This window comes from Jaculus jaculus, chromosome 11 (genome assembly GCF_020740685.1).
Source record: "Jaculus jaculus isolate mJacJac1 chromosome 11, mJacJac1.mat.Y.cur, whole genome shotgun sequence".
Lineage (NCBI taxonomy): Eukaryota > Metazoa > Chordata > Mammalia > Rodentia > Dipodidae > Jaculus > Jaculus jaculus.
In genome coordinates this window covers 80,516,313-80,527,247 of record NC_059112.1, presented here as the reverse complement: position 1 = coordinate 80,527,247, position 10,935 = coordinate 80,516,313, and positions in this window count along the sequence as shown.

Below are 10,935 nucleotides of genomic sequence, written 5' to 3'. Positions count from 1 at the left end.
AAACTAGAGCAAGCTTCCAGGTCCACAAATATGTTGCCAAAAGCACCTCCGGTTGCATCTGTACAGCTGTTTTCTAAACACGCCCTGAAATTAGCTGTGGTCCACAGGTCATGCCTAGCACATCAAAGCTAAGAGTCAAAGTAAACTAGTCCTTCAAGATTCCGAGAATACCAACTCCTTTACTTGCAAGGTATTTTGAGTCTTTCAGTTCCAGATCTTACAAATGCCTGTATGTTCAGTCTTTGGAAGAATATTCCTATATAGTTGATAAGATTAAAACAGAAAATGAGGAGAGAGAATCTTCTTAATGCTAAAAATATATCTAATTAGGCCAGATACAAACTAACTGCATGAGAACATTTAATTAGAACAAGTGACCAAATTATATTCATGCTTACGTAAATATGTGTTGGCATATTTTATCTTCAGAACCTATTAATCATAAAAAGGACTTATTGTTAAAGGATAATATGTGCCTTACATCTTTTTATTAGTTATATCCTTCAAGGTGTGGTGGTACATGCCTTTAATCGCAGCACTTGAGAGGCTGAGGTAGGAGGATCTCCATGAGTTTGTGGCCAGCCAGGCACTACAGAGTGAATTCCAGGGCAGCCTGAGCTACAGTGAGACCCTACCTCAAAATAAATCTGGAAAAAGCTAATAAGTAAGGAAATGTTTGGGCCAGCACTATTGATCAATGATGAGACACTTGCTTGGTATGTGTGAGGCCCTAGGTTCAATCTCCAGAACCATCAAAAAGAAAAGACACAAAGGAAATGTCCTACTTTTCATTGTAGGGATCCTTCTTTCCGTTTTTAAACTTTTCCTTTCTTGTGTGTAATTTGATTTAATTTTTAAAGTCATTAATTCATCCATATGATCCAAAACTAAAAATATAATAGCATTTAAATATGCAACCACTCATTAATTTCTTTTTCAGCTCTATGCCTGATCAAATGGAAAATTCAAGTACATGGGTCACCTAACATTGGCTTTGAACACTCACTAATTATTTTCAAGTCCTTTTTTTCCAGTTAGCTTCACTGTATTCCTGTAAGACCATTGTGCATTCCTCTGTCATTATGGCCTCAGAGAGAGTTTAGACATGACACAGTAAGGAATTGAATGAAAATATCTGCCAGGTGCCTTCAAACTATAATGAGCACACTGACAAGTAAGTCAGGCTGGGTCTTTCAGCTCTGGGGAGGACACTGCCCACAGCTTGACATCGAATGGGTTCCTTGTGAGTGTCCAGGCACAGTCACCTTCCTCTCCAGGAGAGATCCTGCCTTGCTGTAGGTGGAAGGTGAGAATGGAGACCCACAAGTTGTCCTCTGACCTCCACATGTACATTATGGCATACACACACACACACTCACATACATGAACACACACACATATACACATGTCATACAAACACAACACACATTGTACACCAACACACACACACAAAATGAAAGGAGGCCACAGAGATAAGACTTACTTAATTTATATAATCTCACTTCTTTTCTTTGTTTGTTTGGTTTTCCAGGCAGGTTTCACTCTAGCCCAGGCTGGCCTCGAACTCACTGCAATCTTCCTACTTCAGCCTCCCAAATGCTGGGACTAACGGCGTACATCACCATGCCAAGCAGTTCTTATTTTTTTAACGTTGGAGATCAAACTCAGGCCTTCTCTCAAGCTAGGCAAGTGCTCTCCTCTGAGCGACATCCCTGCACCCCTCATCTGTTCTTTTGTTAAGGTTTATGGGGAGATTTATTAGATTACAAGAAGGAGAGAGAAGAGAGTATGAAGAGCTCCTGCCCCGGAGAGTGCAGGAGAGGTAGAGCATTCCTATCTGCTCTTGACCACGGTCCTCTGCTTGGACTTTCCTTCTTTTTCCTATAATTTTTGTTATGTTTCTAATGTGGTGATTTATTGTTTCTTAGCCAATACACTAAATTTTTGCTTTAAAAGGCCTTTGTAAATATTTTATTTCATGTATTTACTAGACAGACAGAGAGAGAGAGAGAGAGAAAGAAAGAGACAGACAGACAGACACATGTGTATGTGGCCTACATGGTTCTGGGGAATTGAACCTGGGCCCCTAGGCTTCACAGGCAAGCACCTTGACCACTAAGCCATCTCTCCAGCCCTAACTTTTTGCTTAAATGCACAGCATCCCTCATGTCTACAGAAATGTCCCATCTCTACATTATGAAGTCTAGGGAAAGAACAGTGAGCCACTGATAACTGCAGTGTTCTAGTTCTGAGAGCCTCATGGCTTCCATAATTTCTTATCATCTCCACATGCTGAGTAAGTCCTTATACACTTTTCACTATCATATCTACTGGTCCTGATACTTTTTTTTTTTAATTTGGTTTTTCAAGGTAGGGTCTCACTCTAGCCCAGGCTGACCTGGAATTCACTGTGTAGTCTCAGGTTGGCCTTGAACTCACAGTTATCCTCCTACCTCTGCCTCCCAATGCTGGGATTGAAGTCATGAAACACTATGCCTGGTCCTAATGGTTTGTTTTTAAAAATATCTTATTTACTTATTTGAGAGAGAGAGAGGGAGAAAGAGAGAGAGAGAGAGAGAGAAACAGTAAGAGATGGGTGCACCAGAACCTCCAGCCAATGCAAACAAACTCCAGATGCATGCACCACCTTGTGCATTTGGCTTATGTGGGTACTGGAGAGTCAAACCTGAGTCCTTAGGCTTTGTAAGCAAGAGCCTTAACCACTAAGGCATCCCTCCATCCACCTCAATGTTTTTAATAAAGAAAAGTAACTCCTTATTTTATGTTATCCCAGTTATTATTTGTGTGTGTGTGTGTGTGTGCGTATATATATATATATATATATATATATATGGTTTTCTAAAGAAATTTTATGTTCACAACAAGTTGAGTGGAGAGCACAGAGTTCTCATTTGTTCTCCTCCATACACACAATAATGTCAATATTCTGTCTAGAGTGTATTTTGTTACAATCAACGAAACTACATTAACATCATTGTCACCAAAACTCCATAGTACATATTGGGGCTCACTCAGTATTTAGCCTATAGATTTTTCCAAAAGCATAATGGTGTGTACTCACACAGGATGGTTGCACTGCCCTAAATCAAATTATATTTCAAACCCAAACCATCCAGAACACTTTCAAAGAAATAATCCAAAGGTTGATCAGATCTTTCCCCTCATCAGCCAGGAAAACACTGGAAACTCCAAATTTATGTAGGTCTCATGTTGCCTTTATCCTGTGTTGGAGGTGACAAGTCCCATGATCAACTTGTGAGTGAGGCCACCCGGAGACTACATAGTGAATTCCAGGTCAGCCTGGACTAGAATGAAACCCTACTTAAAAAAAAAAAAAAGGTCATTTTCACATTTTCAGAGTACAGTTTTCTGTTGCGGACACACGTTGACAAGTTCTGTGCGGAGGTCACTTTGCTGGAGCAGAGGCTCTTAAGCAAGGCACTGAGAGGGGTGTCAGTGTTCAGGGCAGAGCGTGTCTGGTAATCCTGAAGCAGGGAGCGGGTGGTGCTGAGCTCTGCAGTTGGCTGGATTTCCCTGACCCAGAGTTCTAATCCTGGATGCCCAGCACATTAGAGGGATGAGGACACCTTAATCTCTGCCTTCAGACTCTTACCCTCAACAAACCCCTCCTGCAGCACACAGACGATTTAGCTAGTGCTAATTCTGTCTCAACTGATTAGGGCAATAGTAGTGAGACATGCAGTTCACTTCATGAACTAAAGCCCTTGCTAAATCAGCAAGATTTTATTGAATGCTTGCCTGGTGCAGCACCCGGTGTGACTTGATTATCTTTGTCTCCATTGGTTGAAATACAATTGTTCATTAAAGTCAGTGTAATTTGAGTCCATGCACCCTAGATTGGAGCATTATAAACCCATATATTCCATAAATACTGCATGTATGATGTAGTATCCTGGGTTTACACATATGTTTAAAGGAATTAGTTTTGTATGTTTTTATTTACTTATTAAGAACATACTTTGTATGGATACATCATGTGTTGGCACTATGTTTTCCTTCCTCTTGTCCTGCATTCTACAGGAGGTCCTCCTCAGTGGGGTTGCTGGTATTCCCCATGGGGCTGTTATGCCTTGTGGGAGCAGCAGGCAGCATTGGGGGAAGGCAATGCCTCTGGGTATGAAGTCCTCACCTGTGGTTTTTACAATTTTTCTGCTCCCTCTTCCACAAAGTTCTTTGAGCCTTGGTGGGTGTGTTTTAAGTCTGCTTCAGTGATGAGCTCTTAGAAGCTTCTGGATTTCTCCTTTGGTATGTGTTGAGTATCCTCAGGGTCTGTCTCCTTCACCCTGGCACTGATTGTCAGGCTCACCATGGAAGCAGCACTCTTGCTCGTCTCTGCACTTTCTCTGTGGTTTCACCTGGGCCTTAGCTGAAATATAATGGGTAATTTATCTCCTCTGGTCTTGCTACCTTTTTGCAGGATCCAGGGGCCATTTAACCAGGAACCTGATGCCAAAGGCCGCTTCCACAGCACACAAGCAGGGTCCCGGCAGTCCCACGCCAGCGGCAGGGGTGCTGGGACCAGGGAACTGGGAGGTGGGGAAAGGAGGAGGAGCTCTGGCCTACTCGCCCCCGCACACACACTTTCAGAAGCAGAGGATCAAAAAGAATTAATTTTTTGGGCTGGAGAGATGGCTTAGCGGTTAAGCACTTGCCTGTGAAGCCTAAGGACCCCGGTTCGAGGCTCGGTTCCCCAGGTCCCATGTTAGCCAGATGCACAAAGGGGCGCACGCGTCTGGAGTTCGTTTGCAGAGGCTGGAAGCCCTGGCGCGCCCATTCTCTCTCTCTCCCTCTATCTGTCTTTCTCTCTGTGTCTGTCTCTCTCAAATAAATAAATAAATAAATAAAATATTTAAAAAAAAAGAATTAATTTTTTAAATTATTTTTATTTTTATTTATTTGAGAGAGGGAAAGAGACAGAGAGAGAAAATGGGTGCGCTAAGGCTTCCAGCCACTGCAAATGAACTCCAGATGCATGCGCCACCTTGTGAATCTGGTTTATGTGGGTCCTGCAGACTGGAACCGAAGTCCTTTGGGTTAACAGGCAAGCGCTTTAACCGCTAAGCCATCTCTCCAGCCCAAAAGGAATTGATTTTTGAAATACTGCTTTCTCTGGCAAGTCTTTATACTTGAGAAACAGATATTAAACATTTCTAAAATTCTGAAAATAATAACTAAAAATTTCTAAATTAAAATAAATGGTAGGTATCCTTGAAGGTCTTTAATGAAAAAAACCCTCCTATCTTCACATATTCAATATTGTAAGCATCCTATGAGTTTTGAAAAGCATATTGATGCCAAATGTAATTCACACTTCCTTTAGCATGTTATCAGCTTTTTAAATAGTAAAAGGGAAGATGCTTTTAAAAAACAGGAAAGTCAACAGTGATGCCTAAAGACATTACATTATCAAATAGTTTCAGGAAAAAAATTAAGCTGGAGCCAGGCATGGTGGTGCACGCCTTTAATTCCAGCACTTGGGAGGCAGAGATAGGAGGATCGCCGTGAGTTCGAGGCCATCCTGGGATTACACAGTGAATTCCAGGTCAGCCTTGGCTAGAGTGAGACCCTACCTCAAATAAAAAATAAGCTGGGAAAATTAATTTTAACTAATTTCTCATATATATGGTTAAAGGATGAAAACTCTGTTTTATATCCTTTAAGAATTAAAAAAATATATAATTGAATAAAATTAAAACAATTATAACATCCAAAATATTTGTTGATTAAAATTTTTTTATGTGCCTTTATCTTTTCATTGAAATATTTTGAGGTGAGCCAAGCATGGTGGCACATGCCTTTAATACCAGCATTTGGGAGGCTGAGGTGGGGAGATCACCATGAGTTTGAGGCCAGCCTGGAGATACACAGTGAGCTACAGGTAAGCCTGGGCTAGAGTGAGACCATACCTCAAGAAAACAAACAAAAAGAAATAATCTCAGGTGAGGCTAAATGAATAAATTGACATAAAATTATTTTACTGTGTTCCTAATGATTGACTCATATATTTCCCAAGAGCACAAAGAAATTCTAACATTAGTTCACACATTTATTTCATGTAAACAAAATGATGTATTTCAGGTATCTGCAACTCAAACGTGTATTAGTGTCATTTATAATAGGACAAATTGCATTGTTTTTAAAATCTGAGCAATTGAGGTCATGACCTTCAGCCCCACTGTGGCATTTTCTGTAAGACTGGTGTGCATGCTTCTGGGCTTCGTGAAGTTTTGCACTTGTGTGGCTCCTGGTCACTTTACCCATGGCTCACTTCCCTTAGGTATTTCTCTCTCTCTCTTTCTCTCCCGGCACTTTGGAATGCAATCCATTTTCCCCATACCAGAAAGCACTCCCTCAAGGCAATACAATGCACACAACCCACTTTGCCGTGGCCTTGGCTGGTGGGGGTGTAGGAATGGGATACCAAAACAACCACTGAGTTTAGCATTGTATTTCTCTAACCACTGGAGATATTCAACAGTGGACACTGCAAGCCTTAAATTTGGCCAGCCAGGACAAATGAGCCAACATGTGCAATAGTGGCATGTCTGTTATGAGGGAAACCAACCATCTATAATTGGACTGGGGGCCTGCTCCATGGGAGGGAATACATCCCTGTTACTGAAAACCTACAACAGAGGTAGTCATGAAACCTAGGGGTGTAATGTCTGCTGGTGTCTGGCTAAATGTATATACTATGATCACCAAACTGCCTAGTAAGCATTTCTCCTAATGTTCATACCCATATATTAATGCTACTCTCACTTTTGGTTAGAGAACCTTCTCTTTTAAGATGGCAGTGACCTTGGGATGACTCAGAAAACACCATGGTGTTGAGAAGAAGTGATAGAGGAGTGCTCAGCACTGAAACATCGCTATCACACCTTCCAAGGCCCAGGGTCCATTGCAGAAGAGGTGGCAGAAAGAATGTAAGAGCCAAAGGAAGGATAGGACTCCTTACAACGTGCTCCTCCAGACAAAATGGCCTGGATGTCCATGACCTCACAGTGCCTAACACTACCTACACAAAACCATCATAATAGGGGAAAATATGATGACTTTAAAATAAATGAAAAACTGATTGAGAGGGGGAAGGCATATGATGGGAAGTAGAGTTGCAAAACGGGAAGTTGGGGGAGGGAGGAAATTACCATGGGGTATTGTCTACAATTATGGAAGTTGTCAATAAAAATAAATAAATAAAAACATTGTATTTCTCCATTGAGCAATTCTTTTAAAAATCATTTATTTATTTATTTGAGAGAGTGATAGAGAATGGGTGTGTGCCAGGGCCGCTAGCCACTACAAACAAACTCCAGACACATGTGCATCTGGCTTTATGTGGCTCCTGGGGAATGAAAAATGGGTCCTTTGGCTTTGCTGGCAAGTGCTGTAACTGCTGAGCCACCTCTCCAGCAATCATTGAATAATTTTAACCACTTAGGCTTTGGTTTCTTGTCATTTTCTTGACCTTCTTTTAGGTGATATCCTAGCAATTCCAAAACAGCTTCTCCCATTATGTTTTGCAGAGGCATAGTTAGCCCCTGACCTGAGTCTGCCATGAGTATCACCTCAGTGGGCCTTCTACTGTGGAATTTTCCATCTCTCTCTCTCTCTCCTCTACCTATTTCTACCAATAATGGAGGACAAATTTAGGGATTTATTTTCTACTGGCTTGAAATATGTTGCTAGCAGTCCACTTTAGAAGGCAACTAGTGGTTTTAAGTAATATAAGTCTTTCCTGTGTTTGGGCACAGCATACTTGAAGATGAGTTAGCACTGTACAAAGGCAGTCGAGACTAAAGCACTTGCGAAAGACTCTAAACTGCATTTTTTTTTTTTTTTTTTTTTGCCAAAGGCACTTGCTTTAGCACTTTTCTGAATGTCTCTCTCCTCAGCACATACCCAGGGAAGTGTGCTGAACACAGATGGTTACGGGCGCTGCCCTTCTCTCCTGCAACTTCTCCCCCTCTCTTTGATGTTAGACATGTCCATGCCTTCTTGAAATGCCAAGTTCTAGGCACACTTACAAACATTGCAATGAAAAAAGAGTTAATCATGTTTCATAATTCAGCAAGTAGAAATGACATAACTTATTTTCCACTTGGATTTGATATATAATGCATGTGCTACTATGCATTGTATAAATTATGTCCACTTTTTTTCAAAAGATTGTGAAGCAAAGTCCATCACACATAAATTAGGATTAAAGGTGGACACCACCATGCCTGACCTTTTTTAACAGTTTGTTTTGTTTTGTTTTTGGAGGTATTTTAGTTTTAAGAATGAGTTAAGAAATATCAACTTATACTTTTCATGATTATAATTGACTGCTCCACAATTTTGTTCTTAAATTTTCAACTCTGATAATTCATGGCTTGCCCATCATGACAACTTTTAAAATATATTTATTTACAGTAATGGGGGCCATTAAAATGATACTAATGTGTAGCTGAGTGTAGTGGCAGATGCTTGAAATCTCCACACTGGAAAACTGAAGGAAGATGATCATGAGTTCAAGGACAGCTTGGACTGCTACACAGCAAAATTATTGTCTTAACAAAACAATAAATAAGTATATAAATAGGAAAAGCATAGTAACAGTATACCGAGATAGATGCTTACTCCACTTGAAGATAATAAAACTTACAAAATATTTTGAATTGACTTTACTTTAAAAAAATTCCATTTACTTTCACAAAAAATGACTAAGTCTAGACAGTATTTATTTAGCAGGAATAATACATCTTTAGGAATATTAATCAGATATCTATTTTTGAGCTCACATAGTGTTGGTAATGGAGCCCATGAAATTTATAGATGAACAGCCATTTTTTAAATATAAAATGTCATAATCTGGTTTCTCTTCAGATCATATAAATCTTTCACCTTTTAAATACAAAATGTCCTATTTTTTTAGTTGTGTTACATTTTATGAAGAAAAACTGGCCTCACTGTTGAACAAATCAATGGGTAGATTTGTGTACTTACATTTTCTCTACAGGTTAGTTTGGGGACCACAGTGGGAGGACCACCAAAGGCTTGTCCAGTGCAGCAGCTCTTCAGGTGGCAGGTGACAAAACGCTGGCAACTGTTCTTCAACTGTCTTCATGAAGGTTAGCCTTGCCTTAAATACAAACTCAACTGAGTTGCTTAATTCTACTTCGTGGCAGAAACTTTGCCCTCTGATATCCTCTACAGATAGGCTAAAAGATGTTAAGCCCAAGGAAAGTGCCCTGCGGGGTACATAAACCTGTCTCAGAGTTTAGTCTTTAATGTAATCCTCCCTTAGCCTTTAAGATGCTTTGTGGGCATTCCCTTAATGCTGCTGTTCAATTTGACACAAAAGGCAACTAGTATGTGAATAAGTCACACACACTCTCCTTCGGTAGAACTGTTACTGATTTCACATTTCTAACAGGCCTCCTGTGGGAAAGGTCCTTTTGCAAGTAGGGAAAATATTCTTTCCCTCAGAGCTGCAACTTCTTAAATTGCAGCTTATTTAAAGGTAAAGTTTTGGGGCGGGCGTGGTGGTGCATGCCTTTAATCCCAGCACTGGGAGGCAAAGGTAGGAGGATCGCTGTGAGTTTGAGGCAGCCTGAGACTACATAATGAATCTAGGTCAGCCTGTGCTAGAATGAGACCTAACCTCAAAAAATTAAATAAATAAAATAAAAATAAAAATAAAAAGGTGAAGTTTTGGAGCGGAAGAGATGACTCAGCAGTTAAAGGTTTTAAAAGCATTAGCTTGTAGGGTCTGATGGTTTGAATTTGATTGCCCAGTACCCACGTAAAACTAGACGCACAAAGTGGCTCGTACACCTGGAGGCTGCAGTGGCAACAGGCCCCAGTGTGCCCATTCTCTCTTTCTCATTGCAAATAAATAAATAAGTAAAGATTTAAAATTAAAGATGAAGTTTCTAGAATTAACAGCTGCTTTAATCCTCATAGACAATGAGAAACTCCTTCATAGTGTGTGCAAGAACTGAAGTCTATCAAAAAAGAAAACACAAAAGTTTTAAAATGTGACCTATTCAATTTGTTGTAGGCACATTGATAGCCCTGGAAAAGAACATCCATGTGCTTTGACTCCTAGTAATGTGCTAGGGGAAAGTACAAATAAAGAACTTAATACAAAAAAATAACATTGGAAGCCAGGTGTGGTAGCACACGCCTTTAATCCCAGCACTTGGGAAGTAGAGGTAGGAGGATTGTTGTGAGTTCAAAGCCAGCCTGAGACTACGTAGTGAATTCCAGGTCAGCCTGGGATAGAGCGAGACCCTACCTCAGAAAAGAAAAAACAATTAACACTGGGGGCTAGGGAGATAGCTCAGATGTAAAGTGCTTGCTTTGCAGGCAGAAACACTTGCGTTCAATTCCCAGTACCTGCATAAATGCTGGGTGTGGTGGTGTATGTTTGTAATCCCAGCACCGGGGAGGTAGAGACAGGCGGATCCCTGGAACTTTCTGGTCAGCCAGTTTGGCATAATTGGAGAGCTCAGTGCTAAGGAGAGACCCTCCCTGTCTCAAAGGAACTACATGGAATTCCTAAGTATAACACTTAAGGTTATCCTCTGGCCTCCACATGCATGCACATGCTCCCACACATGTGTGATCTGCACACATACAAACACACATAAAACATATAAAAAAAACCCTGAAGTTGGGATGGGGAGATGGCTCAGAGATGAAAGAATCCAGCTGTGGATCTGGCTGGTCAGGGTTCAATTCCCCAATACCCACATAAAGCCAGATGCAAAGTGACTCATCCATCTGTGACTCCCACATGCCTGGACATTGGGAGACTGAGCCAAGAAAATCTGGAGCTTGTGGGTGAGCCAGTCTGATGTTCTTTTGCAGTCTGACTGTTCATTTGTAGCAGCAAGAGACCTCTTT